Source organism: Palaemon carinicauda, chromosome 39 (assembly GCF_036898095.1).
Source record: "Palaemon carinicauda isolate YSFRI2023 chromosome 39, ASM3689809v2, whole genome shotgun sequence".
Taxonomy (NCBI): Eukaryota; Metazoa; Arthropoda; class Malacostraca; order Decapoda; family Palaemonidae; genus Palaemon; species Palaemon carinicauda.
Genome location: NC_090763.1, coordinates 45,977,283 through 45,985,606, shown reverse-complemented (window position 1 = coordinate 45,985,606; position 8,324 = coordinate 45,977,283).

Here is an 8,324-nt window from a genome sequence, read left to right as displayed (position 1 = left end):
CTGTAAAAGAAACAAGGGAAGGAAGAGAAGACGATTGATTGACGAACCAAGTAATTTTGGGATATACAATAGATTGGCATAGAAAGACCATAAGCAGACGCGAGTAGGAGAACATATTATCATTATTATTATTACATGCAAAGCTACAACCCTAGTTGGAAAAGCAGGATGCTATAAGGCCAGGGGCCCCAACAGGGAAAATAGCCCAGTGAGGAAAGGAAACAAGGAAAAATAGAATATTTTCAAAAATAGTAACATTAAAATAAATATTTCCTATATAGATTGTAAAAACTTTAACAAAACAAGAGGAAGAGACAATAGATAAAAAGCGTGACCGAGTGTACCCCTCAAGCAAGAGGACTTTGTCTTACAGTGGACTTGTTACAGCTAATGATCATGATGATGATGATATATAAATCATATAAAATAGGCTATATATAGATAATATACGCCTATATAAATATATGAGTATTTGTGCATGTATTCCTATAACCTTTATCTCCTACTAACACCATACACAATATGTTTTACAAGAACCTCAAAGGTAGTGCATTATCAGCAACATGAAATATTACAATCCAATTCATGACGATTCTATAGTCAATTTCTTTTAGCGGTGCAGATTTGCACCGACTCACAGCGGTGCCCTTTTAGCTCGGAAAAGTTTCCTGATCGCTGATTGGTTGGACGAGATAATTCTAACCAATCAGCGATCAGGAAAATATTCCGAGCTAAAAAGGGCACCGCTGCGAGTCGGTGCAAATCTGCCTCGATAAAAGAAATGGACTATAGTGCCTCTTTCTCATGCCTAAAACTAATCCATTGACTGACTAAAATCATGATAGCCTTTGAACTAAGGCAACAATGACGTCAATTACAACGGATGTAACAACGTCCCTTGTAGCTAAGCTTCAAAATAGTGTAAAATGTTTTAGAGATTTTTTTTTCCATTGGCCACAGCTGAAGAATTATGTTTCTTTGTGAATCTTAGACTGAATTTTTCTTTAATTTCTATTTAACGTACCCCCTCGTGAATTTTTTTTATTAAACTTATTTTATGGTTTGTGTTGAAGCTTACCACTTCTTCAATTACTAGGCTCAACTTTGTTTTTCCGATTAGGAGAGTTCTTGTAGGATAAATCTTTTCTTTAACCTCCAAAGAAAATGAATCTCATATCCTAAAAAATTAAAAGTTCAATGAAAAGTCACTCATATTTAAATACATAACAACGTATGACGACCGCATTACACAACGCAACAATGATCTGCTAGGACGTTTCAAGTATGTATATATATATATATATATATATATATAGTATATATATATATATTATATATATATACTGTATATATATACATATATATATATATATATATACACACACATATATACATATACACACACATATATATATATATATATATATATACATATATATACATACATATATATACATATATATACATACATATATATACATATTATACATATATATATATACATATATATGTATATATATGTTTATATATATATATATATATATATATATATATATATATGTATATATATACACATATATATATATATATATATATATATATATATATATATATATATATACACCCACACATATACATACATACACACTTCATTTCCGGTCACGTTCACTCTGGTGAAAGAGGTACCCCGAGAGGAAAGAAGGGAGGAGTGGGAAAGGTTGAAAAACTGTTTGTGTGTATGCACACATATTTACCCCGTCATTTATGAAGGGTCGCATACACTAGTAAATAAATCAAACAAACCCCACTGCATTACAATAACTCGCTATAACTAACGAAACATTAAAATTTCTAATCAAAAGATTCAAGCGATATGCCCCCTTACAAGCAATACAAATCACCACATCACTCGGTGTATCCAATCATTGTAAATAGAGATCAAAAGAACCCTGCTAGGTAAATAACAAGGGGGACTGAGGGACGCTGTGTCACACCTTCATTCAATTCCAGAGCGTCGTTTTTAATCGACCAACATCCGATTAATAGATGGGAAACCGACCCCATACCTCGTCTTCCCTACAAAGGCATTACGCCCAGCGAGATAATAATCAGCTCATAAAAAGCTTGCAACTGAAGAACAGCTAGCTATTAGCACTGTGGTTTTCTAATTCCCTTTAGACCCTCCGATATAATTTGCTATTATGAGTTTTCACCCCTAAGCTTCAGCTCGTCACCTTATTTCCATAAATATTAGTTTATATTGTCCGTGGCCATTATCCATTTGGGGCCAACGGGTTTCTGCAAATTACCATAGACTGCCCTACTCCGTGATAATTCCTCCCAGCAATTAATTAGCATTTTCATTTACCTGATGCGAAATTGGTACTCAATGCAGAACGCCCTCTTGATAGTTTTTCTATGGGTGCGTTGTCAATAAACTACGAAGAACGTATTCCCTTTATTAATTCTTTATTTCAGTCTACGAGCGAGGAAACACCACTCAGAGTTAGACGCAGCCACAGACCCTTGGTGATCGACTAGCATTCTTTATCAAAGAGAACGAAAATACAGGCACAACAGCCATTTCCATCGATCATTTTTCACTCAAAAAATATATGTATAAAGATATATTAGAGGGGATGTGGAAAAATGCATGACAGGAGGGACAGGGAGACTTGCAGGTGAGATTTAGCCCCAATCATTTCGGGCAGAGAAAGGAAAACAAAAGACGGACGGTATCGAGGGTGAAAAGAGCAAAAGAGGGCGGGAAAAAAGAGGAAAGCGCGGGAAAGGGAGTGAGCCCACAAATGATGACCAAGTCGAGCTGCCGAGTGCCCTCCGGCCTCAGGTATAAAGGCAGTGATCGGATGAGGAGGAGGGGGTCGGTTCTTGCTGGCTGAAAAGCCTTAATTGGAAAACAAAGTAGAGCCTAGTAATTGAAGAAGTCGTAAGCTTCAATACAAATCATAAAATAAGCTTTAATAATGAATTTCGTGAGGGGGTACGTTATAACGGAAATTAAAGAAAAATTCAGTTTAAGATTCACAAAGGAACATAATTCTTCAGCTAGGGCCAATGGAAAGAAATCACTAAGACACTTTACACTATTTTGAAATTCACATACTAAGTAAAACAGAAATCTAAAACGTCAAGTGACCTTCAAGACTATATTAATAAAGCCATTAAAGGTTTAAAGGTCGCTCATGAATGGCAGAGGCAAGGGACAGTGACATTGCCCTAGTCATTAGGACAATGCCCTAGAGACTGACCATATATTATATGATCAGCGCCCAAGCCACCTCTCCACCCAAGCTAGGACCAGGGGAGGACCAGACAGTGGCTGCTGATGACACAGCAGATGGACCTATAGGCTCCCCCAAACCCCCCAACCTTAGCTCACAAGGGCAATAAGGATTTCCGACCTCCGCCAATGAATATTCCAACATCTGACTAAAGTCTCATGGACATCATCTCCCCCCTTTCCATATGCTGACTGTACAGTAGATGGTGAAAAAGGGCATTGTTGATACAAATTAGTGATCTCGATTCGTATCACCTTCAAAACTCCAAGGTTTCTTCCGATGCATAATATCTCTTCATTGTTAAAAATTTGGTGAAAATCAAAAGTGTCAATTTCTTTTGACGACATCTTTAAAATTGTGAAGACTGCAAATCCGGATCTGCAATCCAGATCCGGTACCGGTTCATCTCCAAAAGTTAATGGAGAAGCCCATGGCTTAAGATCAATCTGTGGTGGATATTTTGTCAAAATCTGTCAATTTGTTTTGGCATAATCTTTAAAATTGTGAAAAATGCAAATCCGTATCTAGAATCCAGATCCGGTACTGGATCATCTCCAAAAGTTAATGGAGAAGCCGATCAATCTGTGGTGGATATTTTGTCAAAATCTGTCAATTAGTTTTGACGTAATCCTCAAAATTGTGAAAAATGCAAATCCGTATCTATAATCCAGATCCGGTACCGGATCATTTCCAGAAGTTAATGGAGAAGCCCATGGCTTAAGATCAATCTGTGGTGGATATTTTGTCAAAATCTGTCGATTTGTTTTGACGTAATCCTGAAAACTGTGAAAAATACAAATCCGTATCTACAATCCAGATCCGGTTCTGGATCATCTCCAAAAGTTAATGGAGAATCCCATGGCTTAAGATCAATCTGTAGTGGATATTTTGTCAAAATCTGTCAATTAGTTTTGACGTAATCCTTAAAATTGTGAAAAATGAGAAACCGGATCTATGATCCAGATCCGGTACCGGATCATCTCCAAAAGTTAATAAAGAAGGTCATGGCTTAAGATCAGCCTGTGGTGGATATTTTGTCAAAATCTGTCAATTTGTTTTGAAGTAATCCTTAACATTGTGAAAAATGCAAATCCGTATCTATAATCCAGATCCGGTACCAGATCATCTCCAAAAGTTAATGGAGAAGTCCTTGGCTTAAAATCAATCTGTGGTGGATATTTTGTCAGAATCTGTCAATTTGTTTTGACGTAATCCTCAAAATTACAAAAAATGAAATCCGTATCTATAATCCAGATCCGGTTCTGGATCCTCTCCAGAAGTTAATGGAGAATCCCATGGCTTAAGACCAATCTGTGGTGGATATTTTGTCAAAAACTGTCAATTCGTTTTGACGCAATCCTTAAAACTGTGAAAAATGCAAATCCGGATCTAGAATCCGGATCCGGTAACGGATCATTCCAAAAGTTAATGAAGAAGCCCATGGCTTAAGATCAATCTGTGGTGGATATTTTGTCAAAACCTGTCAACTTGTTTTGACGTAATCCTTAAAATTGTGAAAAATGCAAATCCGGATCCAAGTCCGGATCATCTCCAAAATCTAATGGGGTCGTCAATGACTAATTTCTATCTGTTGTGAAAATTTCGTCAATATCCGTCGAGTAGTTTTGACATAATCCTGTCCACAGACGCACCGACAACTAAATAAATGAATAAATAAACCGACTCAAAAATATAACCTCCTTGGAGGTGGTAAAAGCCCCAATCCAATTTTGGAGTCTCTACGTCAGAGAAACTCCGAAAACAGAGAGGATTCCTGCACTAAATGGAATAACCTCCAGAAGATTGCTCTTCTAACCCCATGGTATAAACAATTTGATGACCGGGGGAATCTCTAACAGCGGATCTTTCATTCAAAGAGGGCGTGTGAGGTCATTTGGGTCCCGCTGGGTCATTTTTTAGATAATTGAAATTGGAGAGAAGTAAGGTGGGCTGGAGCAGGGTAAAGTTGCTCCAGGAAGACGATTAACAAATATGTCTTCATGAGTGCCAAAAACATAAGTGGAATTTTTAATAGATTTTGTTTTTCCAATATTTTTATGAATCAAAATTTTGCATCAAAATTTTGCATCAAAATTTTGACGCCTTTTTTGAACGTGTATGGGCCCCTTTACAAAGCTGATCGGAATAAATTCGGGAGAATATAATATATATATATATATATATATATATATATATATATATATATATATATATAGATAGATAGATAGATAGATAGATAGATAGATATAGATAGATAGATAGATATATCATCATCATCTCCTACGCCTATGGACGCAAAGCGTCTCGATTAGATTTCATCTTGAGCTTTTAAATCAATATACAAACATGCATATATATACATATATACATACATATATATATTTTTATGACGATTGACGAATATATTTGCATAAGTGAAATAACACCAGGGTTTTTTTTAATAGATTCTGTTTTTCAAATAATTTTTATAAAACTGACAGTCCAATTTTTCATGGGAAATCAATTGTTATATTTCAGAAACGGGATTCTGGTATTAAAACCACATGCAAAATTGATAACGCCTACCTTCTCTTGATAAATATTCATTGTTAGCCTATCCGGAATTTACATATGGCTAATAGTAAAGGACATAACAGGAAGATATATATATATATATATATATATATATATATATATATATATATATATGTATATATATGTGTATATATATACATATATATGTATATATATATAATATTTATATATATATATATATATATATACATATATATGTATGTATATATATATATATGTATATATATATATGTATATATATATATATATATATATATATATATATATATACATAAATATATATATATATATACAGTATATATATATATATATATATATATATATATATATATGTATATATATATACATATAAAATAAATTTTGCGCATTTAGACATGTTTTTTCTTCTAATAAACCATATATTTTGATACATTAACGTCTGGATTCTCTTACCGACCTCGGAATCAGAGCCCCAGGCGGAACCACTCAAAGACAAAAGCTTCTGACATGCCGGGAATCGAACCCTGGTCCAGGAAACTTGTAATACTAGTGACTTACCAAGTAACAATAGCTTCTGAGCGGCCGGGAATCGAACCCTGGTCCATGAAACTTGTAACATCAGTGACTTACCAAGTAACAATAGCTTCTGACCGGACGGGAATAGAACCCTGGTCCAGGAAACTTGTAACAACCATGACTTTCCGAAATTCTACGCGAATGTTGTTTTCATGACGCAGTTTGAATTTTGTAGATAAGTGAATTGGTAAATTGGTAAAGACTTTTTTCTAAACCGATCATCTATAGTTCGAACACATTTGAAAACAAGCTACTGCTCAACATCTTATTGACGGAGATGCGAATATTTGGGAACACAAAGGGTAGTTGAAAATGCCCAAGGTACCTGATGAAACTGAACAAAACGGATATGTCTTGGACATTCATGATCTTATACTGGTTAGGGTTAGTTCAGGTAGTTGCATTCGGCAAAAACCTTGATCAATGCTACATTTCAGGAGAATAAAATGAAGTTCATTTCTTATTTATCATCTCATACTTTGCATATTTTAGAATCATGTCTTACCTAATCACTCAATACCTAACAATTATCAAAACGGATATGTCTTGCACATTCATGATCTTATACTGGTTAGCTTCGGTCAGGTAGTTGCAATCGGCAAAACCCTTTATCTATTCTATATTTCAGGAGAGTAAAAGGAAATTCATTTCTTATTTATTAACTCATACTTAACATATTTTAGAATCATATCTTACCTAAACACTCAATACCTAACAATTATCAAAACGGATATGTCTTGCACATTCATGATCTTATACTGGTTAGCTTCGGTCAGGTAGTTGCAATCGGCAAAACCCTTTATCTATTCTACATTTCGGGCGAGTAAATGGAAGTTCATTTCTTATTTATCATCTCATACTTTACATATTTTAGAATCATATCTTACCTAATCACTCAATACCTAACAATTATCAAAACGGATATGTCTTGCACATTCACGATCTTATACTGGTTAACTTAGGTCAGGTAGTTGCATTCGGCAAAAACCTTGATCAATACATTTCAGGAGAGTAAAATGAACTTCATTTCTTATTTATCATCTCATACTTTGCATATTTTAGAATCATATCTTACCTAATCACTCAATACCTAACAATTATCAAAACGGATATGTCTTGGACATTCATGATCTCACACTGTTTAGCTTAGGTCAGGTAGTTGCATTCAGCAAAAACCTTGATCAATACATTTAGGGAGAGTAAATGGAAGTTCATTTCTTATTTATCATCTCATACTTTACATATTTTAGAATCATGTCTTACCTAATCACTCAATACCTAACAATTATCAAAACGGATATGTCTTGGACATTCATGATCTTATACTGGTTAGCTTAGGTCAGGTAGTTGCATTCGGCAAAAACCTTGATCAATTCTACATTTCAGGAGAGTAAATGGAAGTTCATTTCTTATTTATCATCTCATACTTTACATATTTTAGAATCATGTCTTATTACTCAATACCTACCAATTACCGCTAATGTACTAAAGTTAGTGATTCATTGCCCTTTTTGACGGCAAAAACCTTGATCAATTCTACATTTCAGGAGAGTAAATGGAAATTCATTTCTTATTAATCATCTCATACTTTGCATATTTTAGAATCATATCTTACCTAATCACTCAATACCTAACAATTATCGTTAATGTATTAAAGTTAGTGATTCATTATCCTCTTCGAATGGGAATCAATCCAGATAAGAAGTGGGTGATTCATCTCGGAGACTTCTTTGTACAAGGTTACATACGGGATCCATTAATCTCCAGTCCTTCGTGAATAATCACCAAATCAATTATCAAACAATGTGTTGGCGTCGCAGTAAACAATGGTCACTAGCAAATAGTGTTATTTATGAATAATTACGACTTTCTAAGCACATCTTGCTATATATA